The following is a 27,876-nucleotide window of genomic DNA, read 5'->3' as shown; positions in this document are numbered from 1 at the left end:
AAAAAAATAGTAACACCAAGACACACTGTTGCCCTCTCTTTCCTCATCTTTCTTTCTCTCTGTCAACTTTTTCACCTCCCTCCCTCCTTGTTCCATGGCTTTGCTGTACAATAAAGATGAAAGGTTCATGTTTGTTCCATGGCTTTGCTGTAATGTTTGGGTATTAGGAATTGGAGAAGAAAAAGGATGTCGCGCAGCCCTAGGACCTCACTGTGATCTCAGGGTTGAACCTTTTTAAACCAAAGATGTGCCTGTTAAGGGACGTGCTGATCAAACGTGCTCCTGGCCAAGAAGGAATCTGGAATGTGAATAAAGGGAGGTGAGAAAGGAGAGGAAGAAAAGGAGAAAAAGAACAGAAGAGAGTGAGACCGTGGGAGGCCGTGGGTGGCAGACAGTGACAGACCGTGGGAGGCCGTGGGAGGCAGAAAGTGACAGACCGTGGGAGGCAGAAAGTGACAGACCGTGGGAGGCAGAAAGTGACAGACCGTGGGAGGCAGAAAGTGACAGACGTGGGAGGCAGAAAGTGACAGACCGTGGGAGGCAGAAAGTGACAGACCGTGGGAGGCAGAAAGTGACAGAACGTGGGAGGCAGAAAGTGACAGAACGTGGGAGGCAGAAAGTGACAGACCGTGGGAGGCAGAAAGTGACAGAACGTGGGAAGCAGAAAGTGACAGAACGTGGGAGGCAGAAAGTGACAGAACGTGGGAGGCAGAAAGTGACAGACCGTGTGAGGCAGAAAGTGACAGAACGTGGGAGGCAGAAAGTGACAGAACGTGGGAGGCAGAAAGTGACAGACCGTGGGAGGCAGAAAGTGACAGAACGTGGGAGGCAGAAAGTGACAGACCGTGGGAGGCAGAAAGTGACAGACTGTGGGAGGCAGAAAGTGACAGACCGTGGGAGGCAGAAAGTGACAGAACGTGGGAGGCAGAAAGTGACAGAACGTGGGAGGCAGAAAGTGACAGACCGTGGGAGGCAGAAAGTGACAGACCGTGGGAGGCAGAAAGTGACAGACCGTGGGAGGCAGAAAGTGACAGAACGTGGGAGGCAGAAAGTGACAGAGCGGTAAGAAGAGAGGGAGAGAGATGAAGAGGTGAATGAGAAGGTAAGGACCGTAAAGCTGGGCAGTATCTGGCTGACTGGTTGGGTGACTGACTGGCGGACTGACTGTCTGGCTGACGGGCTGACTGGCTGACTGACTGACTGACTGGCTAACTGGCTGACTGGTTGGGTGACTGATCACTAAGGCCAGGGTTGGAGACTGGTCATTAGACCAGTGGCTCAGTAATCTCTGGGAGAACTGGGAGAGAAGGAAAGAACAGGGATTTAGAGAAACAGAGAGACTGGCTGAGAGAAAGAGAGAGAGAGAGAGACTGGTGACAGGCAGACAGGCAGACAGAGTGAGTGAAGCATAGAGGAAGAGAGTCATTGAGTGAGACAGAGACTAAGGGAATGATTGAGTGGGAGGCAGACATTGAGGGAGAGGGTCGTTGAGTGAGACAGAGACTAAAGGAATGATTGAGTGGGAGGCAGACATTGAGGGAGAGGGTCGTTGAGTGAGACAGAGACTAAGGGAATGATTGAGTGGGAGGCAGACATTGAGGGAGAGGGTTGTTGAGTGAGACAGAGACTAAGGGAATGATTGAGTGGGAGGCAGACATTGAGGGAGAGGGTCGTTGAGTGAGACAGAGACTAAGGGAATGATTGAGTGGGAGGCAGACATTGAGGGAGAGGGTCATTGAGTGAGACAGAGACTAAGGGAATGATTGAGTGGGAGGCAGACATTGTGGGAGAGAGAGAAAGAAGAGGGGAAGGATACATTAAGGGAGAAGGGGAGAGGTAGTCTGAGAGGGAAGTTGTGAAACGAGAGGGGGAGAGGTAGTCTGAAAGAGAGAAGTTGAGAGAAGAGAGGGACAGAGGGTGACGTCACTAGTTGGATTGCAGTGTTGAGTCCTATTAACTACTATAATCCTGATTAGGGAAAGCCTAAGGGAAAACCCAAGGAGCCCTGAACGACAGAACGAGAAAGAAGGAGTAGAGAGAGAACGACAAGAGGCTCTCAACCACCCAGAGAGAGACAAGAGGAGAGGAGACAGAGACAGAATAAGGATTCTTTTTAATCTGGGAATTAGGAGCGTAGGAATCACAGAAACTACAGAAAAGGAACCACATAACCACAGTAAGTAGATTATTAATCTGTGTAAAAAAAAATTTTTTTAAACGGCAGAGAAGCAGGAATTTGTAGTCCCTGCATTACATACCTACCTTCTTCATTGATTTCTTCTCATATTTCATTGCCTCATTCTGCCGACCCCTCGTACCTCACCTCTCGCCATACTTGTCATTCCCCTATAACCTCCGCCCTCTTCCCTTCCTCCCCTCTCCCCCTCTCCAGGTCAGGATGCCCACTAACAGGACAAACTGTCCACTGAAGCTGCAGTTTTGTCTGATCAATCATGAGAGTTGCTACCTCACTGCAGAGGCCTTTGGCTTCAAGGTGAGATACGTCATCTGACACAGTTTAGTCTTACTGTGTCCTGTCTAGACTGGTGCCAGTCTGGTCTGCTTTAGCCAACTCCTTTGTCATTTTCATGCCAGAGTAGAGTAGATGCCAACCAAGTTTGTCTAAAGCAGGAAAGAGTTTGAAAGGAGGAAGACAGGAGAAGAGGATAGGACCGAGGGAGACAAGTGGAGCTATTCCCAGTGCTCTGTTTGACAGTGATCTCTCCTCCATCAGGTGAATGCATCGGCCCCCAGTCTGAAGAGGAAGCAGGTGTGGATGTTAGAGCAGGACTCCCAGGACCCCCAGGTGGTCTACTTCCGCAGCCATCTGGGCCGATACCTGGCCTCCGACAAGGATGGCAAGGTCACCTGCGAGGCCGAGGTCCAGAACAGAGACTGCCGCTTCCTGATCGCTGCCCAATCAGACGGCCGCTGGGCACTGCAGTCTAAACCCTATCTGAGGTTCTTTGGAGGTTCCTGTGACTACCTGTCCTGCTTCACCCAGGTGATGACAGAGGCAGAGCTGTGGACAGTACACCTGGCACTCCACCCGCAGGCCAACCTGCTCAGTATAGCCCGCAAGCGCTACGCCCACCTGTCACCCCGCAATGGTGAGATCGCCGTGGACCGGAACATTCCGTGGGGCGTGGCAGCGCTCCTGACGGGAAGTACCGGCTCAAGACCTGTGACAGCCATTACCTAGTCAACGATGGGAAGCTGTCAGCGGAGAGCGGGAGGGGCACGGGGTACACACTGGAGCTGAAGTGTGGGAAGCTGTCAGTGGAGAGCGGGAGGGGCACGGGGTACACACTGGAGCTGAAGTGTGGGAAGCTGTCAGCGGAGAGCGGGAGGGGCACGGGGTACACACTGGAGCTGAAGTGTGGGAAGCTGTCAGCGGAGAGCGGGAGGGGCACGGGGTACACACTGGAGCTGAAGTGTGGGAAGCTGTCAGTGGAGAGCGGGAGGGGCACGGGGTACACACTGGAGCTGAAGTGTGGGAAGCTGGCGTTTAAGGACTGTGAGGGGAAAACCCTGAGTCCCATGGGCCCCACGGGGACACTGAGGTCTGGCAGGTGCAGCAAGCCGGGGAAGGACAAGCTGTTTGACCTGGAGGAGAGCCACCCTCAGGTGGTGCTGATGGCAGCCAACAGTAAATATGTGTCTATACGGGAAGGTAAGACATACACCACATACACAGTAGAGGAAACACAGTATGAACATGTGCATCACACACACATAAATAAACAGTACACACCTCTTACATTGTCTTTCTGTTTTTAGTTTTTCTCTCTCTCTCCTCTCTAAAACTACTCTTACAACTGCTACTACTACAACTACTGCTACTACTACTCCCACATAATTCTCGTACCACTTGATACCTACTGTGGTAACTGAGCTTTCAGATGTACAGGAAAAACATTAGTGGCCGTAATGAATATGCATGGACTCATACCACTGCCACTCGATAGGGATGTTTGACAGCCGATAGGGACTGTTCTATAATTATGGGTAATGTAGTTTTCAGGTTCCTTACCTTGTAATATTGCCTGAGGTTGGGTGTTTCCTCGAAGACCAGATGAACACAGTTGATATGGTGCCATGTGTGTGTGTGTGTGTGTGCCTGCAAGTGTGCATGCGTTGATTGATTGTTCTGTTTCTAACATTCTATTATTGTGTTGTTATAGGGCTTTTAGTAGTAAAATTCCACTGCTTCCTTACAGTAGCTTAAAGGAATATTTTAGGACGTTGGCAATTGTCATATATACATATATTCATACACATAGCTCATATATTATACAGCGCTAAACTTATCCGCTTGACTCAAGTCATTGCACGCACCCCTGTCCAAACAGGAAGCACACTACCCCCAACCTTAAACTGCCCCTCTCAGTTCTCCATATCTCACGACCCCAGGACACACAGACATTCCATTGCATAAACACACACACTTCATCCCCCCTCTACTGGTCGGGTGCCCAGAGCAGAAGGCTCTGCTGTGCACCATTGGGGCTCCTGCTCTGGCTAGAGCAGGTCCGCCTCCAACTCTTCGGGACCAGTCAGAAGACCACCACGACAAGACTCAACCTACATTATTCTATGTATAAAAACTGTTGTAACCTTTGTCTAAGCCCCTTTTTCAGCTAACTCCATTTTGAGTTATATGAATCAGGTCCGTGCACGTTAAAACTGCAGGACAAGATATCTTTTGACTCAATAAACTGCCTTTTTGTTACAACTGAAATCCACTCTGTCCAGCGTCCATGATTTGGTCTCAACTCTCCTGTAAGTAAATCATCAACACAATGAAGCCCTTTATATACTTGCCCAGAGTCAGATGAACTCATAGATAGCATTTTTATTTATCTGCATCCAGTATGAAGGAAGTTAGAGGTAGTTTCGTGAGCCAATGCTAACTAGCAGTTACATACACTTCCAGTCATTGCGCTAACACTAGTTAGCAACTTCCTTCAAACTGCACGCAGAGACTTTAAAAATGGTATCCACGAGTTCATCTGACGCTGGGGAAGTAGAAATGCTGAAGTATCCCTTTAACTTTAGAGTGCTTTTGAAACCCACTGCAGAATAATGTCTCTTTCCCATTGCCCAAGCGACAAACAACTGCATTATCATAGACCCGATAACTGATTCCAGAATATACCATGTTATTAGTATCTCATCTGTTATAATCGAGATTGAATATAGAGTAGAGGTCGACCGATTATGATTTTTCAACGCCGATACCGATTATTGGAGGACAAAAAGGCCGATATCGATTAATCGGCCGATTGTTAAAATGTATTTGTAATAATGACAATTACAAAAATACTGAATGAACACTTATTTTAACTTAATATAATACATCAATAAAATCAATTTAGCCTCAAATAAATAATGAAACATGTTCAATTTGGTAAAAAAAAATGCAGAGTGTTGGAGAAGAAAGTAAAAGTGCAATATGTGCCATGTAAGAAAACTAATGTTTCAGTTCCTTGCTCAGAACATGAGAACATATGAAAGCTGGTGGTTTCTTTTAACATGAGTCTTCAATATTCCAAGGTAAGAAGTTTTAGGTTGTAGTTATTATAGGAATTATAAGACTATTTCTCTCTATACCATTTGTATTTCATATACCTTTGACTATTGGATGTTCTTATAGGCACTTTAGTATTGCCAGTGTAACAGTATAGCTTCCGTACCTCTCCTCGCTCCTACCTGGGCTCGAACTAGGAACACATCGACAACAGCCACCCTCGAAGCAGCGTTACCCATGCAGAGCAAGGGGAACAACTACTCCAAGTCTCAGAGCGAGTGACGTTTGAAACGCTATTAGCACGCACCCCGCTAACTAGCTAGCCATTTCACATCACATCGTTACACCAGCCTAAGCTCGGGAGTTGATAGGCTTGAAGTCATAAACAGCAGAGCTGCTGGCCAAACGCACGAATGTGCTGTTTGAATGAATGCTTACGAGCCTGCTGGTGCCTACCATCACTCAGTCAGACTGCTCTATCAAATCATAGACTTAATTATAACATAATAACACACAGAAATGCGAGCCTTAGGTCATTAATATGGTCGAATCCGGAAACTATCATCTCGAAAACAAGATGTATTTTATCTAACGGGTGGCATCCATCAGTCTAAATATTCCTGTTACATTGCACAACCTTCAATGTTATGTCATAATTACGTAAAATTCTTGCAAATTAGTTTGCAATGAGCCAGGCTGCCCAAACTGTTGCATATACCCTGACTCTGCGTGCAATGAACGCAAGAGAAGTGACACAATTTCACCTGGTTAATATTGCCTGCTAACCTGGATTTATATACTTCTGTGTATGGATTTTAAGAAAGGCATTGGTGTTTATGGTTAAGTACACGTTGGAGCAACGACAGTCCTTTTTCAGGACACACTAGATAAACTAGTAATATCATCAACCATGTGTAGTTATAACTAGTGATTAGGATTGATCAAGTTTGCCTTGGCTTTTTACTGCATTTGCGTAACAAGCGGGCTCCTTGTGAGGCAGGTGGTTAGAGCGTTGGACTAGTTAACCGTAAGGTTGCAAGATTGAATCCCTGAGCTGACAAGGTAAAAATCTGTCGTTCAGCCCCTGAATAAGGCAGTTAACCCACTGTTCCTAGGCCGTCATTGAAAATAAGAATGTGATCTTAACTGACTAGCCTAGTTAAATAAAGATTAAATGAAGTTGTAAAACAAAAATAATAATAAAATAAAATAAAAAAATCGGCGGCCAAAATTACCGATTTCCGATTGTTATGAAAACTTGAAATCGGCCCTAATTAATCGGCCATTCCGATTAATCGGTCGACCTCTAATCTAGAGTAAATCTTTCCAAGAATCTAGAGCAGTAGTATTATTCAAAGTCAAGGTCGCGATGTAATGGGGTCGCCAAATAACTCAAATAAATCTTGGAACAAATTGTTTTTTTAAATAAAAAAATTAAGAGGACATACACTATATATATACAAAAGTATGTGGACCCCCTTCAAATTAGTGGATTAGTCTATTTCAACTTCACCTGTCATAGGATGCCATCTTTCCAACAAGTCAGTTCGTCAAATTACTGCCCTGCTAGAGCTGCTCCGGTAAACTGTAAGTTCTGTTATTGTGAAGTGGAAACATCTAGGAGCAACAACGGCTCAGCCACGAAATGGTAGGCAACACAAGCTCACAGAACGGGACCACCGAGAGCTGAAGCGCGTAACTCATAAAAATTGTCTGTCCTTGGTTGCAACACTCACTACCGAGTTCCAAACTTCCTCTGGAAGCAACATCAGCAAAACTTTTAGTCGGGAGCTTCATGAAATGGGTTTCCATGGCCAAGCAGCCGCACACAAGCCTAAGAGCACCATGCGCAATGCCAAGCGTCGACTGGAGTGGTGTAAAGCTCGCTGCCATTGGACTCTGGAGCAGTGGGAAATCATTCTCTGGAGTGATTAATAACTTTTTCCCATCTGGCAGTCCAACAGACAAATCTGGGTTTGGTGGATGCCAGGAGAACGCTACCTGCCTCAATGCATAGTGCCAACTATGTTTCGGGCTAGTTAGTTCCAGTGAAGGGAAATCTTAATGCTACATCATACAATGACAGTCTAGACGATTCTGTGCTGCCAACTTTGTGGTAACCGTTTGAGGAAGGCCCTTTCCTGTATTAGCATGACAATGACCCCATGCACAAAACGAGGTCCATACAAAAATGGTTTGTCGAGATCGGTGTGAAAGAACTTGACTGGCCTGCACAGAGCCCTGACCTCAAACCCATTGAACACCTTTGGGATGAATGGGCCCGACTGCAAGCCAGGCTCTTTTTCTTTTGCAAAGGTAGCAACAGCCAAAATAGTCAGTATGCTGGTAGAGCTTAAATGCTCCAATGCCACAGGCCTGGATAATATTCCTGCAAGGTTTCTTATAGATTCTGCTGAGCAAATTGGCCCTTGTTCAAGAGATTAACAACATGCGTAATACAAGGTGATTTCCCAGGGACATGAAACATGCTAAAGTTATACCTCTGTATAAGAAGGGGATAAAGTCTGACCCTGGGTATTATAGGCCTGTATGAATATGTTAACAAACAGGGTCTAATGTATGATTTTCAGTCGGGTTTTAGAAAAACATACTCCACTGATTCATGTCTACTTTACTTGACTGACTTCATCAGGAAAGAGATTGATGAGGGAAATCTGTGTGGAATGGTACTGCTTGACCTACAGAAGGCCTTTGATACAGTTAATCACTGTCTCCTAATCTCCAAACTGGAGGCATGAGGTTAAGCTGTATCCATCCAGGCTGGGTAAAGTCCTTATTTATCAGGAAGAGAAGAAGAAGAGGAATCATCGGACCAAAATGCAGCAGGGTACGTGTTCATCTTTAATAATTGCACTGAACATTGCATAAACAAAACAACAAAAAAGGAAAACCGCACAGAAAACAACCCACAACCTAAGGTGGCAAAACAGGCTACCTAAGTATGATTCCCAATCAGAGAAAACGAAAGACAGCTGTCCCTGATTGAGAACCACACCCGGCCAAAACATAGAAATACAAAAACCTAGACATACAAGCATAGAATGCCCACCCAAATCACACCCTGACCAAACAAAAATAGAAACACACAAAGCAATCTACGGTCAGGGCATGACAAGAGCAAGTAGTAGAGGCTAATGGTTCACTGTCCTTAGATCAGAGAAAGCCTGCAGGTCCTGATCTTTTTGATCCCTGCTTTTTAAATCTGGCAGCTGATTTCATAACTGAACCACTTACATATCTGTTCAATCTAACCCTGGAATGTAATGAAATTCCGAAAATCTGGAAATCAGCATTTATCTTAACACTTTTAAAAGGGGGAGATCCAACTCTTTTAAATAATTATAGGCCAATCTCAAAGCTGTCAGCCCTGGTGAAAATACTTGAAACCGTTGTGAGTGAACAGCTAAAATAGTTTTTATTTACAAACTCTATTTTATCAATGTACCAATCGGGACTCAGGAAGAAGTTGGCCTTCTCTAGTCACTCGTAGGCTCAGGCAGTTGCATACTTTTATTTACAAAGCCATTTTGGGTTTACTAACTTTTTATTTGGGCATTTTTATTGTCCAGAAATGTGGTGGGTACTCTCTTCGTTCGCTGGACTTTATCCTGCTAACTATTCCAAATGTCCAAACTGAATTTGGTAAAAGGGCTTTTATATACTCTGCGCCATCGTCTTGGAACACTTTACAAAATACTTTTAAACTGGAAGAACTTGTCCCGATTGGTATTTTTAAATCACTGATGAATGATCTTGAGACTGATTCCCTGACCTGTCAATGTTTTTAATTTGCTGTTTTTGATTTTGTTATACTCTTGTGAGCGGCAGGGTAGCCTAGTGGTTAGAGCGTTAGACTAGTAACCGGAAGGTTGCAAGTTCAAACCCGCTAGCTGACAAGGTACAAATCTGCCCCACTGTTCCTAGGCCGTCATTGAAAATAAGAATTTGTTCTTAACTGACTTGCCTAGTTAAAAAAATTATATGGTTTTTACTAGAATACTTGTAGTTTTTCATGTTGTTTGTCTATAATTTTTGTAATGACTTGGTGCTGCCTATCTTGGCCAGGAAACTCTTGAAAAGGAGATTTTAAATCTCAATGAGCACTTCCTGGTTAAATAAAGGTTACATTTAAAAATTAAAAATAAACTGTCTCAGGCAAAACCAATTAGTTGTGGCATTCCGCAGGGGAGCATGCTTGGGTCTCTGCTGTTTTTATTGTATATTAATGATATGAAAGATGCTTGTTCTTGCCGTCTTTTTCTTTATACGGATGACTCTACACTTCTGGTGTCTCACAAAAGTAAAACTATGTTGGAGAGCATACTTAGCACAGAGCTTACTAACATTAGCAAATGGCTTGGAGATAATAAGCTATCTCTGCACTTAGGGAAAACTGAAGCAATTATTTTTGGATTCAGACCTAAATTGTGTAGGTCGTCTGAAATCAGGGTGGAGTTAGGGGGTGAGGTGCTGACTACTAAAACCTCTGTTAGCTACTTGGCATGTATCCTTGATGGAAGCTTGGGAGGTGTGAGCATGGCCAATAAGGTGCTAGGGAAGGTTAATGCCAGGACTAAGTTTTTGGCTAGGAAGTCCAAGCTGCTTGATAAGGACGCCATGAAAGTGCTAGCTACTGCCCTCATTCAATGCCATTTTGACTATGCTAGTACTTCCTGGTTTGGGGGCTTATCTAAATTTATGAAGGGGAAGCTCCAGATAGCCCAGAATAAGTTGCTCAGGGTAGTATTGAAGGTGAGTCCACGTACTCCCACAGGCAGGAGCTGCTTTCAGAAACTGGCTGCCTGTTGAGGCTAGGGTGTCCCAGATTAGACTCGGTTTGGTTTACAGGAGTATTTATGGTTCTGCCTGTTGAGGCCGAGGTGTTCCAGATTAGACTCGGTTTGGATTACAGGAGTATTTATGGTTCTGCCTGTTGAGGCTAGGGTGTCCCAGGTTAGACTAGGTTTGGTTTACAGGAGTATTTATGGTTCTGCCTGTTGAGGCTAGGGTGTCCCAGGTTAGACTAGGTTTGGTTTACAGGAGTATTTATGGTTCTGCCTGTTGAGGCTAGGGTGTCCCAGATTAGACTAGGTTTGGCTTACAGGAGTATTTATGGTTCTGCCTGTTGAGGCTGAGGTGTCCCAGATTAGACTCGGTTTGGTTTACAGGAGTATTTATGGTCCTGCGCCCAGATATCTAAGTGATTACTTTCCTCGTGTTAGGGATGTACACAATCACAGCACCAGATCAGGTGTTGCTGATGTGTGCTTATACAGGTTCAGGAGTAATGCTGGGAAAGGTTCTTTCTTGTATACTGGAGCCTCAGAATGGAATGAGTTGCCTCTGTCTATAAAAACAACGTCCTCTCTGGACAGCTTTAAACATAAAGTAAAAATATGTTTGATGTCTTCTGTGCCCATATGAATAACCCCAATGATGTAACTGGAATTATTAGATAGATGTTCTTCTTTTATGTTTTTGTTTTATTATTTCACTGCCATACTGTGTTTGATCTTGTCTAGCCATCTTGTCTCAAGAGGACCACAATTAAAATAAATCCCAGACTTTATTGTGTGTTATCCTCAATGATTTTATTCATGTGCATGCATGGCTTTTAAGTTTTATGTGTTTTCTTTTAATGGTTGAATTAATAAACTAAACTAAACAAAAAAAAAGGCCTTATCGCCCAACATCAGTGCCCAACCTCACTAATGCTCTTGTGGCTGAATGGAAGCAAGTCCTCAGAGCAATGTTCCAACATCTAGTGGAAAGCCTTCCCAGAAGAGTGGAGGCTGTTATAGGAGCAAAGAGGGGACCAACTCCATATTAATGCCCATGATTTTGTAATGAGATGTTCGACGAGCAGGTGTCCACATACTTTTAGTCATGGGACAATACACAAATATTTTTGAGAAAGATAATTAGAAAAATACAATTTAATTGAGTAAGATCCAGATGCAGACCATGTTGAAGTAACAATGTTTATTACAGCAACAGGAGCAAAGGTACAGAACGGCAGGCAGGCTCAGGGGCAGGCAGAGTTGTCAGGTGGGTGGGTACTGGGTCAGGACAGGCAAGGGTCAAAAACCAGGAGGATGAGAAAAGACTGGGAAAAAGCAGGAGCTGACACAAAAACACTGGTTGGCATGACAAAAAGATGAACTGGCAACATACAAACAGAGAATACCGGTATAAATACACTGGGGATAATGGGGAAGATGGGCGACACCTGGAGGGGGTGGAGACAAGCACAAAGACAGGTGAAACAGATCAGGGTGTGACAGTGTCATTAGATTTGGGGTGGGGTTGCGGGGGTCCCCCGCTGAAGTTTGAATACCACTGATCTGATGTTCAGTGTACAGTCTGTGTGTTTGATGCTGGGGTCTTTGGCCCATGCCTCTAGCTCTGAGGTAAAGATGTGTTACTCCAACCTGAGAGTTGGAACAGTAGCTGTGGTTCATTGTTCCTGGTTAGTGCTACTATCTACAACAACCAAATGGCTGAGTGAGATGAGCAGAAAGTGATGACCTCGAGGCCTGAGGAGTACAGGAAACATCAGGGAAGATATGCCGATGACCAGTGGTGTAGTGGAGGGTAAACGCAAATGAACGCAGTTTACACACCTTTTTTTTGCCCGGACAGTTTACCCACCTGTTGCAGAATAATGCATAAAAAATACAAGGAGTGTTACTTTTTTTTAGTAATCAGAGTTTACCCACCTGTTTACCCACCTGTTCACCCACATATTTACCAACCCACCATCTCTCTACCCCCAAGCCATAAGACTCCCGAACAGCTAATCAAAGGGATACCCAGACCCCTCTTTTAAACCCCTGCTATTCTCTGTTTATTATCTATGCATAGTCACTTTAACTCTACCTACATGTACATATTACCCCAATAACCCGCACAGTAGTTTTGGAATTGTTAGTTAGATTACTTGTTATTACTGCATTGTCGGAACTAGAAGCACAAGCATTTCGCTACACTCGCATTAACATCTGCTAACCATGTGTATGTGACAAATAAAATTTTATTTGATTTGATTTGACTCTGTACCGGTACCCCCTGTATATAGCCTCGCTTGTTATTTTACTGCTGCTGTTTAATTATTTGTTACTTTTATTTTATATTTTCTACTTATTGATTTTTTACTTAACACTTATTTTTTGAAGTGTTAAAGTGTTAAAGTCTTTAAAGTCTTAAAGCATTGTTGTTAAGGGCTTGTAAGTAAACATTTCACTGTAAGGTCTACAACTGTTGTATTCGGCTCATGTGACAAATAAAATTTGATTTGATTTACTAGTGCTGACAGACACTCATACGGGGTACACACACGATTTCTCGCTCGCAGACACACACATAAAAACTCCATCTTGTACCTACAAACATGTACTACACACACACTCTCTCACAAACACAAGCTTTCTCTCTCTCTTTCTCTCCAACACACCATGTATTGGTGAGTGGTGAGGTGTAGAGTGTGTTAAATCATTTATAGCACCAGGGCGGTTGATCATTGAAGGCAGGGAGTCTGTTTTCAGAAATCCAAGCCCTGCTCTAATTCAAGCTCTGGGTCTCTGGCCCACACCACACAGCCGGTAGCAACTCAGCCCACAAATCAGAAAGTCAGCTGGGTCAGTCAGTCAGCCACAGACACCAGCCCAGGGATGGAGATAAAGGAGGTTGAGAAGGGAACCCGGGGAGAGAACTGGGAAGAGAATAAAGGAGGAGAGGGAAGGGTAAGGGAGGAAAAAAGGGGACATGGTGAGGTGGGAGAGAAAGGGGAAAGGTGAGGGTTAGAAAAGGAGAGACTGTAGGGGAAAGCAAGGGAGAGGGTGGTGAGAGAGGGATAGACTGTATGCATAGGAGAGAGAACAGAGAGGAAGAGAGAGAGAGAGAGAACAGAGAGAGAGAGAGAACAGAGAGGAGAGATAGCAGAGATGGCAGAGAGGATGAGAGAGAGCAGAGAAGAGGAGAGAGAGTAGAGAGGAGGAGGAGAAAGAGAGCTGAGAGGAGGAGAGGTAGCAGAGAGGTGAAGAGAGAGATAGGGGAGAGAGAGAACAGAGAGGAGGAGAGAGAGAGAACAGAGGAGATGAGAGAAAGCAAATAGGAGGAGAGAGAAAGCAGAGAGGAAGAGAGAGAGAACAGAGAGGAGGAGAGAGAGAACAGAGATGGTGAGCGAGAGAACAGAGAGGAGGAGAGAGAGAACAGAGGAGGAGAGAGAGCACAGAGGAGGAGGAGGAGATAGCAGGGGAAGAGAGAGAGAGGAGAGGAGAAGGAGGAGAGAGAGCAGAGAAGAGGAGAGAGAGCAGAGAGGAGGAGAGCGAGAACAGAGGAAGAGAGGGAGGAGATATCAGAGAGGAGGAGAGAGAGAACTGAGGAGGAGAGAGAGAATAGAGAGGAGAGAGAGATAGCAGAGAGGAGGAGAGAGAGAAGAGAGGAGGAGAGAAATGGCAGAGAGGAGGAGAGAGATGGCAGAGAGGAGGAGAGAGAAGGCAGAGAGGAGGGCAGAGAGGAGGAGAGAGGTAGCAGAGAGGAGGAGAGAGAGAAAAGAGGAGGCGGTATAGCAGAGAGGAGGAGATCGCAGAGGAGATTGCAGAGAGGAGGAGAGAAAGAGCAGAGAGGAGGAGGAGAGAGAGCTATCTTTCTCTCCTCTCAGAAACTGACTTTATACTTCTATCTCTCTTCAATCCAACTCCTCTCTTTTGTCTTCTCTCTCCTGCCTTCCCTCTCTCTTTCTGTTAACGTGTCCATGTGGTGTGTGTGCATCAAATATGCTATCATGTCTGTCATCACCTCTCTGTTCTCCATGGGGTACAGTGATCTGCTCTGGCCGGAAAATGAAAGCGAGACGAACGCTCAAATACACACACACACACACACACACACACACAATCCTGGCACCGTCTGATAGACAGATGAAGGATGCAGTGAAATAAATAAAGTGAAAAAAATGAGAATAGCAGACATAGAGGAGAGCAAGTGAGAAAGATACAAAGGGGAGAGAGGGATGGAGAGAGGGATTGAGAGAGGAAGAGGGCCACCTTACCATTAATAATGGGTGGCAGAGAATCTCTCTGATGGATTAGTCGGTCCTGATCCAGTTTAGGGTGGGCAGGCAGGTGGACGGGCTTCCAGGTAGGCCAACACCAGGAAAGTGGAGATGGGTCTGGGTTCTGTTCCCAACCTTACACTAGACTAGTGCAGCACAAGGGGATGTGTGAAATGGCTAGTGGTTTTCAAACCTCTCCTCAGGGACCCCCAGCTGTTCCATTTGAACTATTCCATGGCTAGCACACCTGGTTCAACTTGTCAACTAATCATCAAGCCCTTGAGGAGGTGAATCAGGTCGGCTAGTTCAAGATTACAACAAAATTGCTAAACGTCTGGGCATCCCCTAGTAAAGGTGTGAAACCACTGCCCTGGGCTGTGTAGCAGTCAGTGTGCAACACCAGGCCACCATCCAAATGGCAGCATCTGGTATGCTGGACTAACCGTGGTGTCAGCAACGCCTTTCAAGATATCAGATAGGTATATCATCTTCTATTAATGGCCCCTGATTCCTGTCTTCTTCCTCTCTCATTCTGTCCTCCGTTCTCTCCTCTTTCTCTCTAGATGGGCTGTAGTGTGATCACAGCTGAGCTCCGTAAACTGTTATGGTGATGATGTGCTGTGAAATGGACAATAAAGCGTGACGCACTGCTGAGATGAGAATCCCATCAAACAAATAGAGGAGAGGTTTTTACACTCCTATACTGGGGGATAGATAGGCTTAGTTGCTTTAGAAACCTGTGTAACTTAGGAGGACCCCAGTGTATGAGACTGGTTAGTCAAGTGAAGGGGCTGGCAGAATCTGCCTAAATCAAGTCACATTTAATTTGTCACATGCGCCGAATACAACAGGTGTAACCTTTACAGTGAAATGCTTAAGTGTGTGCATGCCTGTGTCTGTTGGTGTGCATGCAAATTAAAGCTTGCGTGTCGGTGGTTGGTGGTTGGTGTGGAAGCGTCGGCCTCTCCCACTGAGCATGGACCAAACAATCTGCTATTTTTTGCTTATTCTTTTTTTCCCTTCCCTCTTTCATTTGGGGATAGGATGGATTGGCAGATTGGCACTCCAAGGCTGCTTAGAGCATTGCCTCACTGGGAGAGAGAGAGGGGGATAGATAGAGACGGGAGGAGGAGTGGACGGGGGATAGATAGAGACGGGAGGAGGAGTGGACAGGGGATAGATAGAGACGGGAGGAGGAGTGGACGGGAGGAGGAGTGGACGGGGGATAGATAGAGACGGGAGGAGGAGTGGACGGGGGATAGATAGAGACGGGAGGAGGAGTGGACGGGGGATAGATAGAGACGGGAGGAGGAGTGGACAGGGGATAGATAGAGACGGGAGGAGGAGTGGACGGGAGGAGGAGTGGACGGGGGATAGATAGAGACGGGAGGAGGAGTGGACGGGAGGAGGAGTGGACGGGGGATAGATAGAGACGGGAGGAGGAGTGGACAGGGGATAGATAGAGACGGGAGGAGGAGTGGACGGGAGGAGGAGTGGACGGGGGATAGATAGAGACGGGAGGAGGAGTGGACGGGGGATAGATAGAGACGGGAGGAGGAGTGGACAGGGGATAGATAGAGAAGGGAGGAGGAGTGGACGGGGGATAGATAGAGACGGGAGGAGGAGTGGACGGGGGATAGATAGAGACGGGAGGAGGAGTGGACAGGGGATAGATAGAGAAGGGAGGAGGAGTGGACGGGGGATAGATAGATACGGGAGGAGGAGTGGACGGGGGGATAGATAGAGACGGGAGGAGGAGTGGACGGGGGGATAGATAGAGACGGGAGGAGGAGTGGACGGGGGATAGATAGAGACGGGAGGAGGAGTGGACGGGAGGAGGAGTGGACGGGGGATAGATAGAGACGGGAGGAGGAGTGGACGGGGGATAGATAGAGACGGGAGGAGGAGTGTACAGGGGATAGATAGAGACGGGAGGAGGAGTGGACGGGGATAGATAGAGACGGGAGGAGGAGTGGACGGGGGATAGATAGAGACGGGAGGAGGAGTGGACAGGGGATAGATAGAGAAGGGAGGAGGAGTGGACGGGGGGATAGATAGAGACGGGAGGAGGAGTGGACGGGGGGATAGATAGAGACGGGAGGAGGAGTGGACGGGGGATAGATAGAGACGGGAGGAGGAGTGGACGGGGGATAGATAGAGACGGGAGGAGGAGTGGACGGGGGGATAGATAGAGACGGGAGGAGGAGTGGACGGGGGATAGATAGAGACGGGAGGAGGAGTGGACGGGGGATAGATAGAGACGGGAGGAGGAGTGGACGGGGGATAGATAGAGACGGGAGGAGGAGTGGACAGGGGATAGATAGAGACGGGAGGAGGAGTGGACGGGAGGAGGAGTGGACGGGGGATAGATAGAGACGGGAGGAGGAGTGGACGGGAGGAGGAGTGGACGGGGGATAGATAGAGACGGGAGGAGGAGTGTACAGGGGATAGATAGAGACGGGAGGAGGAGTGGACGGGAGGAGGAGTGGACGGGGGATAGATAGAGACGGGAGGAGGAGTGGACGGGGATAGATAGAGACGGAAGGAGGAGTGGACGGGGGGATAGATAGAGACGGGAGGAGGAGTGGACGGGGGATAGATAGAGAAGGGAGGAGGAGTGGACGGGGGGATAGATAGAGACGGGAGGAGGAGTGGACGGGGGATAGATAGAGACGGGAGGAGGAGTGGACGGGGGATAGATAGAGACGGGAGGAGGAGTGGACGGGGGGATAGATAGAGACGGGAGGAGGAGTGGACGGGGGATAGATAGAGACGGGAGGAGGAGTGGACGGGGGATAGATAGAGACGGGAGGAGGAGTGGACGGGGGATAGATAGAGACGGGAGGAGGAGTGGACAGGGGATAGATAGAGACGGGAGGAGGAGTGGACGGGGGATAGATAGAAAAGGGAGGAGGAGTGGACGGGGGGATAGATAGAGACGGGAGGAGGAGTGGACGGGGGATAGATAGAGATGGGAGGAGGAGTGGACGGGGGATAGATAGAGACGGGAGGAGGAGTGGACGGGGGATAGATAGAGACAGGAGGAGGAGTGGACGGGGGATAGATAGAGACGGGAGGAGGAGTGGACGGGGGATAGATAGAGACGGGAGGAGGAGTGGACGGGGATAGATAGAGAAGGGAGGAGGAGTGGACGGGGGATAGATAGAGACGGGAGGAGGAGTGGACGGGGGATAGATAGAGACGGGAGGAGGAGTGGACGGGGGATAGATAGAGACGGGAGGAGGAGTGGACGGGGGATAGATAGAGACGGGAGGAGGAGTGGACGGGGGATAGATGGGTAAGGGATCTGTGTCATTAAAGGATTAACAAAATGATTTAGGGATATTCTGGGATACGTCTAATGTTGGCATGAGCCCTCCACAATCTGTTTCACTGGGGCTTTGTTGTGGTGTTGTGCTATTGTTTTTTTCCTAATACAAACCACAACATGGATACCACGAATAAGACTAACATTTTGTGTTGAACATTAATTAATTAATGGTTGGTTACAGCATGGCCAAATCAAACTGCCTGTTTTGGTCACAAAGGTCTAGTGATGTGTGTGTATGTGTGTATCATATGTGTGCCTTTGTCTATCAAAACTTGAAACTAATGCCCAATGTATATAGCCACCTCATATTCCGTGCATATACTGTTGTGTACTCACTGTGTATGTACAGTGGGGCCAAAAAGTATTTAGTCAGCCACCAATTGTGCAAGTTCTCCCACTTACGGCGCCGACAGAGATGGCCGCCTCGCTTCGCGTTCCTAGGAAACTATGCAGTTTTTTGTTTTTTTATGTGTTATTTCTTACATTAGTACCCCAGGTCATCTTAGGTTTCATCACATACAGTCGAGAAGAACTACTGAATATAAGATCAGCGTCAACTCACCATCAGTACGACCAAGAATACGCTTTTCGCGACGCGGATCCTGTGCTCTGCCTTACAAACAGGACAACGGAGTGGATCCCATGCAGCGACCCAAAAAAACGACTCCGAAAAAGAGGGAAACGAGGCGGTCTTCTGGTCAGACTCCGGAGACGGGCACATCGTGCACCATTCCCTAGCATTCTTCTTGCCAATGTCCAGTCTCTTGACAACAAGGTTGATGAAATCCGAGCAAGGGTAGCATTCCAGAGGGACATCAGAGACTGTAACGTTCTTTGCTTCACGGAAACGTGGCTTACTGGAGAGACGCTATCCGAAGCGGTGCAGCCAACAGGTTTCTCCACGCATCGCGCAGACAGGAAAAAACATCTTTCTGGTAAAAAGAGGGGCGGGGGCGTATGCCTTATGACTAACGTGACATGGTGTGATGAAAGAAACATACAGGAACTCAAATCCTTCTGTTCACCTGATTTAGAATTCCTCACAATCAAATGTAGACCGCATTATCTACCAAGAGAATTCTCTTCGATTATAATCACAGCCGTATATATCCCCCCCCAAGCAGACACATCGTTGGCTCTGAATGAACTTTATTTGACTCTTTGCAAACTGGAAACCATTTATCCGGAGGCTGCATTCATTGTAGCTGGGGATTTTAACAAGGCTAATCTGAAAACAAGACTCCCCAAATTTTATCAGCATATCGATTGCGCAACCAGGGGTGGAAAGACCTTGGATCATTGTTACTCTAACTTCCGCGACGCATATAAGGCCCTGCCCCGCCCCCCTTTCGGAAAAGCTGACCACGACTCCATTTTGTTGATCCCTGCCTACAGACAGAAACTAAAACAAGAGGCTCCCACGCTGAGGTCTGTCCAACGCTGGTCCGACCAAGCTGACTCCACACTCCAAGACTGCTTCCATCACGTGGACTGGGACATGGTTCGTATTGCGTCAGACAACAACATTGACGAATACGCTGATTCGGTGTGCGAGTTCATTAGAACGTGCGTTGAAGATGTCGTTCCCATAGCAACGATTAAAACATTCCCTAACCAGAAACCGTGGATTGATGGCAGCATTCGTGTGAAACTGAAAGCGCGAACCACTGCTTTTAATCAGGGCAAGGTGTCTGGTAACATGACCGAATACAAACAGTGCAGCTATTCCCTCCGCAAGGCTATCAAACAAGCTAAGCGTCAGTACAGAGACAAAGTAGAATCTCAATTCAACGGCTCAGACACAAGAGGCATGTGGCAGGGTCTACAGTCAATCACGGACTACAGGAAGAAATCCAGCCCAGTCACGGACCAGGATGTCCTGCTCCCAGGCAGACTAAATAACTTTTTTGCCCGCTTTGAGGACAATACAGTGCCACTGACACGGCCTGCAACGAAAACTTGCGGTCTCTCCTTCACTGCAGCCGAGGTGAGTAAGACATTTAAACGTGTTAACCCTCGCAAGGCTGCAGGCCCAGACGGCATCCCCAGCCGCGCCCTCAGAGCATGCGCAGACCAGCTGGCCGGTGTGTTTACGGACATATTCAATCAATCCCTATACCAGTCTGCTGTTCCCACATGCTTCAAGAGGGCCACCATTGTTCCTGTTCCCAAGAAAGCTAAGGTAACTGAGCTAAACGACTACCGCCCCGTAGCACTCACTTCCGTCATCATGAAGTGCTTTGAGAGACTAGTCAAGGACCATATCACCTCCACCCTACCTGACACCCTAGACCCACTCCAATTTGCTTACCGCCCAAATAGGTCCACAGACGATGCAATCTCAACCACACTGCACACTGCCCTAACCCATCTGGACAAGAGGAATACCTATGTGAGAATGCTGTTCATTGACTACAGCTCGGCATTCAACACCATAGTACCCTCCAAGCTCGTCATCAAGCTCGAGACCCTGGGTCTCGACCCCGCCCTGTGCAACTGGGTACTGGACTTCCTGACGGGCCGCCCCCAGGTGGTGAGGGTAGGCAACAACATCTCCTCCCCGCTGATCCTCAACACTGGGGCCCCACAAGGGTGCGTTCTGAGCCCTCTCCTGTACTCCCTGTTCACCCACGACTGCGTGGCCACGCACGCCTCCAACTCAATCATCAAGTTTGCGGACGACACAACAGTGGTAGGCTTGATTACCAACAACGACGAGACGGCCTACAGGGAGGAGGTGAGGGCCCTCGGAGTGTGGTGTCAGGAAAATAACCTCACACTCAACGTCAACAAAACTAAGGAGATGATTGTGGACTTCAGGAAACAGCAGAGGGAACACCCCCCTATCCACATCGATGGAACAGTAGTGGAGAGGGTAGCAAGTTTTAAGTTCCTCGGCATACACATCACAGACAAACTGAATTGGTCCACTCACACAGACAGCATTGTGAAGAAGGCGCAGCAGCGCCTCTTCAACCTCAGAGGCTGAAGAAATTCGGCTTGTCACCAAAAGCACTCACAAACTTCTACAGATGCACAATCGAGAGCATCCTGGCGGGCTGTATCACCGCCTGGTACGGCAACTGCTCCGCCCTCAACCGTAAGGCTCTCCAGAGGGTAGTGAGGTCTGCACAACGCATCACCGGGGGCAAACTACCTGCCCTCCAGGACACCTACACCACCCGATGTCACAGGAAGGCCATAAAGATCATCAAGGACATCAACCACCCGAGCCACTGCCTGTTCACCCCGCTATCATCCAGAAGGCGAGGTCAGTACAGGTGCATCAAAGCTGGGACCGAGAGACTGAAAAACAGCTTCTATCTCAAGGCTATCAGACTGTTAAACAGCCACCACTAACATTGAGTGGCTGCTGCCAACACACTGACACTGACTCAACTCCAGCCACTTTAATAATGGGAATTGATGGGAAATGATGTAAATATATCACTAGCCACTTTAAACAATGCTACCTTATATAATGTTACTTACCCTACATTATTCATCTCATAGGCATACGTATATACTGTACTCTATATCATCGACTGTATCCTTATGTAATACATGTATCACTAGCCACTTTAACTATGCCACTTTGTTTACATACTCATCTCATATGTATATACTGTACTCGATACAATCTACTGTATCTGCCTATGCTGCTCTGTACCATCACTCATTCATATATCCTTATGTACATATTCTTTATCCCCTCACACTGTGTACAAGACAGTAGTTTTGGAATTGTTAGTTAGATTACTTGTTGGTTATTACTGCATTGTCGGAACTAGAAGCACAAGCATTTCGCTACACTCGCATTAACATCTGCTAACCATGTGTATGTGACAAATAAAAAAATTTGATTTGACTTAAAAATCACAAGTACGGTGAGCAAAAATCCCAGAACCACACGGGGGGACCTAGTGAATTGACCTGCAGAGAGCTGGGACCAAAGTAACAAAGCCTACCATCAGTAACACACTACGCCGCCAGGGACTCAAATCTTGCAGTGCCAGACGTGTCCCACCGCTTAAGCCAGTACATGTCCAAGCCCGTCTGAAGTTTGCTAGAGAGCATTTGGATGATCCAGAAGAAGATTGGGAGAATGTCATATGGTCAGATGAAACCAAAATATAACTTTTTGGTAAAAACTCAACTCGTCGTGTTTGGAGGACAAAGAATGCTGAGTTGCATCCAAAGAACACCATACCTACTGTGAAGCATGGGGGTGGAAACATCATGCTATGGGGCTGTTTTTCTGCAAAGGGACCAGGACGACTGATCCGTGTAAAGGAAAGAATGAATGGGGCCATGTATCGTGAGATTTTGAGTGAAAACCTCCTTCCATCAGCAAGGGCATTGAAGATGAAACGTGGCTGTGTCTTTCAGCATGACAATGATCCCAAACACATCGCCCGGGCAACGAAGCAGTGGCTTCGTAAGAAGCATTTCAAGGTCCTGGAGTGGCCTAGCCAGTCTCCAGATCTGAACCCCATAGAAAATCTTTGGAGGGGGTTGAAAGTCTGTGTTGCCCAGCAACATCCCCAAAACATCACTGCTCTAGAGGAGATCTGCATGGAGGAATGAGCCAAAATACCAGCAACAGTGTGGGAAAACCTTGTGAAGACTTACCGAAAACGTTTGACCTCTGTCATTGCCAACAAAGGGTATATAACAAAGTATTGAGATAAACTTTTGTTATTGACCAAATACTTATTTTCCACCATCATTTGCCAATAAATTCATAAAAAATCCTACAATGTGATTTTCTGGATTCTTTTTTCTCATTATGTCTGTCATAGTTGAAGTGTACCTATGATGAAAATTACAGGCCTCTCTCATCTTTTTAAGTGGGAGAACTTGCACAATTGGTGGCTGACTAAATACTTTTTTGCCCCACTGTATATACTGTATTCTCAACATAGCTCATCCTAACATACCTTCTATTGTACATACCACTTTCTTTTCCAGATTCTATACTGTCTATACACGCCATGTATTTATATTCTGGATTCTGACACATTCTATACTGTCTATACACACCATGTATTTATATTCTGGATTCTGACACATTCTATACTGTCTATACATACCATGTATTTATATTCTGGATTCTGACACATTCTATACCGTCTATACACACCATGTATTTATATTCTGGATTCTGATTCATTCTATACTGTCTATACATACCATGTATTTATATTCTGGATTCTGATTAATTCTATACTGTCTATACATACCATGTATTTATATTCTGGATTCTGACGCATTCTATACCGTCTATACACACCATGTATTTATATTCTGGATTCTGATTCATTCTATACTGTCTATACATACCATGTATTTATATTCTGGATTCTGATTCATTCTATACTGTCTAAACATACAGTGTATTTATATTCTGGATTCTGACACATTCTATACTGTCTAAACATACAGTGTATTTATATTCTGGATTCTGACACATTCTATACTCTCTATACATACCATGTATTTATATTCTGGATTCTGATTCATTCTATACTGTCTATACATACCGTGTATTTATATTCTGGATTCTGATTCATTCTATACTGTCTATACATACCGTGTATTTATATTCTGGATTCTGATTCATTCTATACTGTCTATACATACCGTGTATTTATATTCTGGATTCTGATTCATTCTATACTGTCTATACATACCGTGTATTTATATTCTGGATTCTGACACATTCTCACTCTAATATAAATTCTATTGCACTGTTTGAGCTAGTAACATAAGCATTTTGCTGCACTTGCTATAACACCTGCAAATACAGTATGAATACATGACCAATAAACTATGATTTGATTGGATGGACCTGTTTCAAGCCACATGTTTTTGTAGGTCAGTTGGTAAAGGCCTCCTAAAAAAACGTGCTATGTCGCTAAAGTACGGTTTTAGGTAACTAAGGTGGTTTTCAACCCAGAGAATAAATAAGGAATGTACAGTATACTAGTGAATGGCTTTCAAGCATTACTAAACTATACTGAACAAAAATATAAAAGCAGCATGTAAAGTGTTTGTCCCATGTTTCCTGAGCTGAAATAAAAGATCCTAGAAATGTTCCATGCGCACAAAAAGCTTATTTCTCTCAAATGTTGTGCACAAATTTGTTTACATCCCTGTTAGTGAGCATTTCAACTTTGCCAAGATAATCCATCCACCTGACAGTTGTGGAATATCAAGAAGCTGATTAAACAAGATGATCATTACACAGGTGAACCTTATGCGGGGACAACAAAAAGCCACTCTAAAATAATCTATTTTGTCACCCACACAATGCCACAGATGTCTCAAGTTTTGAGGGAACGTGCAATAGAAATTATGAGAAAGGATCTGTACACAATTCCTGGAAGCTGAACATGTCCCAGTTCTTTCATGGCCTGCATACTCACCAGACATGTCACCCATTGAGCGTGTTTGGGATGCTCTGTATTAACATGTACAACAGCATGTTCCAGCAACTTTGCACAGCCATTGAAGAGGAGTGGGACAACATTCCACAATCAGCAACTCTATGCAAAGGAGATGTGTCACGCTGTATAAGGGAAATAGTGGTCACACCAGATACTGACTGGTTTTCTGATCCACACCACTATATATATATTTTTAAGGTATCTTTGACCAATGCACATCTATATTCCCAGTCATGTGAAATCCATAGATTAGGGCCTAATTAATGTATTTTAATTGACGGATTTCCCTATATGAACTGGAACTCAGTAAAATCTTTTAAATTGTTGCATGTTGCATTTATATTTTGCTTCAGTATGTAATTAATGTTAATGCAATTAGCATTCGGCATAATGGACAGAGGTTTTTAACAGTATAGTGGGTCATCCACAGGTGTGTGTTTAAGAGTGTGTGCCCATAGATTTCAGACATCCTGTAATGATGGCCTTTTAGGCCTAGGCTTCCCGCTAGCAGGACAACTTCCGGTGAAACTGGAGGGCGCACAATTCAAATAAATAATCATACAGATTATGGATATTAAACATTTAGGTACAAATAAGTGTCTTATATCGGTTGAAAGCATCAATTCTTGTTAATCTAACTGCACTGTCCGATTTACAGTAGCTATTACTGAGAAAAGATGCCATGCGATTCTTTGAGGATGGCACCCCACATCAAAAAAGAAAATCCACTGGTACAGGTTTCATAAATTTACAAATAGCGATTAAATATTCACTTACTTTTTGAAAATATTCCTTTGATTTGTCATCCAAAGGGTCCCAGCTATAACATGTGGTGTTGTTTTGTTAGATAAAATCCTTCTTTATATCCCAAAAGGTCTGTTTAGTTGGCGCCATCGATTTGCGTAATCCACTCGTTCAACATGCAGAGAAAGGAATTCGAAAATCTACCTCTAATTTTTTTTAACAAGTCAAAATAACTTTCTATTTACTCCTCAGATATCCTAAAATGTAATCAAACTATAATATTTCTTACGGAAAGAGGAATGTTCAATAGGATTTTAGCAGGTGCGTCCTGTGTTAATGGTGCAAGCAAACAATAATTTCCAAGACTGTGTTTCTGTACTAAAACTGATATTTCTTACTTGTTTTTGAAATTGCAAGCCTGGAACATTGAACATAGACTGCTGAAACCCTGTGGAAGCCATAGGAATTGCATCCAGGGAGCTAATTTTCAAAATGACCTCATATTTGCCATTCTAAGAGGATGGTCTTTCAACAAAAAAAATCGGGTTGTTTTTCTTTGGATTTTCTCCTGTCATATCTATTGTGTTATATTCTCCTACATTATTGTAACATTTCCACAAACGTCAAAGTGTTTTCTTTCCAATGGTACCAATTATATGCACATCCTGGCTTCAGGGCATGAACAACAGGCTTTGGGCACATAATTCAGGCGGAAAATGAGAAAATAGTGGCCTAGCCCTGAGAATTAGGGGATCAATGAAACATTCAGATGGATTGATTTCGGACTGAACATATAATAAAAATAACTTAACTGATGTCACACCTCTGGCCCCTCCCAGGAGTGAGCATCTCAGCCAATCAGGAGGATGAGACGGACCTGGAGAGGTTCCAGATGGAGTTAGACAAGGAGAGCAGGAAGTGTCTGTTCCGGACAAATGAGGGGAAATACTGGGCCCTGGTGGCCAATGGAGGCATCCAGACTACAGCCACGGTGAGGTAACCCTAACACTAACCATATCTCCAGCTGCAACCCAACACCTAGCTCCAGCTGCAACCCTAACCCTAGCTCCAGCCGCAACCCTAACCATAGCACCAACTGCAACCCTAACCCTATCTACAGCTGCAACCCCAACTATATCTCCAGCCTCAACCCTAAGCCTAGCTCCTGACTCAAACCTAAACCTAGCTTCAGCTGCAACCCTAACCCTAGCTCCAGACTCAAACATAACCCTAGCTTCAGCTGCAACCCTAACCCTAGCTCCAGCTGCAACCCTAACCCTAGCTTCAGCTGCAACCCTAACCCTAGCTTCAGCTGCAACCCTAACCCTAGCTTCAGCTGCAACCCTAACCCTAGCTCCAGCTGCAACCCTAACACTAGCTTCAGCTGCAACCCTAACCCTAGCTCCACACTCAACCCTAACCCAAACTCCAGTTGCAACCCTAACCCTAGCTTCAGCTGCAACCCTAACCCTAGCTTCAGCTGCAACCAGAACCCTAGCTTCAGCTGCAACCCTAAACCTAGCTTCAGCTGCAACCCTAACCCTAGCTCCAGCTGCAACCCTAACCCTAGCTTCAGCTGTAACACTAACCTTAGCTCCAGCTGCAACCTTAACCCTAGCTTCAGCTGCAAATCTAACCCTAGCTTCAGCTGCAACCCTAACCCTATCCCCAGCTGCAACCTTAACCCTAGCTTCAGCTGCAACCCTAACCCTATCCCCAGCTGCAACCTTAACCCTAGCTTCAGCTGCAACCCTAACCCTATATCCAGCTGCAACCTTAACCCTAGCTTCAGCTGCAAATCTAACCCGAGCTCCAGACTCAACCCTAACCCAAGCTCCAGGTGCAACCCTAACCCTAGTTCCAGCTGCAACCCTAACCCTATGCCCAGCTGCAACCCTAACCCTAGCTTCAGCTGCAACCCTAACCCTAGCTCCAGCTGCAACCCCAACCCTAACCCTAGCTCCAGACTCAACCCTAACCCTAGCTTCAGCTGCAACCCTAACCCTAGCTTCAGCTGCAAATCTAACCCGAGCTCCAGACTCAACCCTAACTCTAGCTTCAGCTGCAATGCTAACCCTAGCTCCAGCTGCAACCCTAACCCTAGCTTCAGCTGAAACCCTAACCCTAGCTCCAGCTGCAACCCTAACCCTAGCTTCAGCTGCAAATCTAACCCGAGCTCCAGACTCAAACCTAAGCCTAGCTTCAGCTGCAACCCTAACCCTAGCTCCAGACTCAACCCCAACTCTAGTTCCAGCTGCAACCCTAACCCTAGCTCCAGACTCAACCCTAACCTTAGCTTCAGCTGTAACCCTAACCCTAGCTCCAGTTGCAACCCTAACACTAGCTTCAGCTGCAACCCTAAGCCTAGCTTCAGACCCAACCCCAACTCTAGCTGCAGCTGCAACGCCAACCTGAGCTCCAAACTCAACCCTAGCCCTAGCTCCATACTCAACCATAGCCCTTGCTCCAAATGCAACCCTAACCCTAGCTCCAGCTGCAACCCTAACCCTAGCTTCAGCTTCAGCTGCAACCAGAACCCTAGCTTCAGCTGCAACTCTAAACCTGGCTTCAGTTGCAACCCTAACCCTAGCTCCAGCTGCAACCTTAACCCTAGCTTCCGCTGCAACACTAACCCTAGCTTAGCTCCAGCTGCAACCTTAACCCTAGCTCCAGACTCATCCCTAACCCTAGCTGCAGACTCAACCCTAACCCTAGCTCCAGCTGCAACCCCAACTCTACCTCCAGC

At 46.1% G+C, this 27,876-nt stretch overlaps 1 pseudogene; it reads left to right on the top strand.

The window, feature by feature from the left end:
• Window positions 1-2,111: 2,111 nt before the first annotated feature.
• LOC139382008 (fascin-2-like) overlaps window positions 2,112-27,876 on the top strand; it is a 43,891-nt pseudogene continuing 18,126 nt past the window's right edge.

The sequence above is a fragment of the Oncorhynchus clarkii genome, chromosome 23, assembly GCF_045791955.1.
Source record: "Oncorhynchus clarkii lewisi isolate Uvic-CL-2024 chromosome 23, UVic_Ocla_1.0, whole genome shotgun sequence".
NCBI classification, from domain to species: Eukaryota; Metazoa; Chordata; class Actinopteri; order Salmoniformes; family Salmonidae; genus Oncorhynchus; species Oncorhynchus clarkii.
The sequence above is the reverse complement of the archived record's forward strand: the minus strand, read 5'-3'. Positions and strand labels throughout refer to the sequence as shown.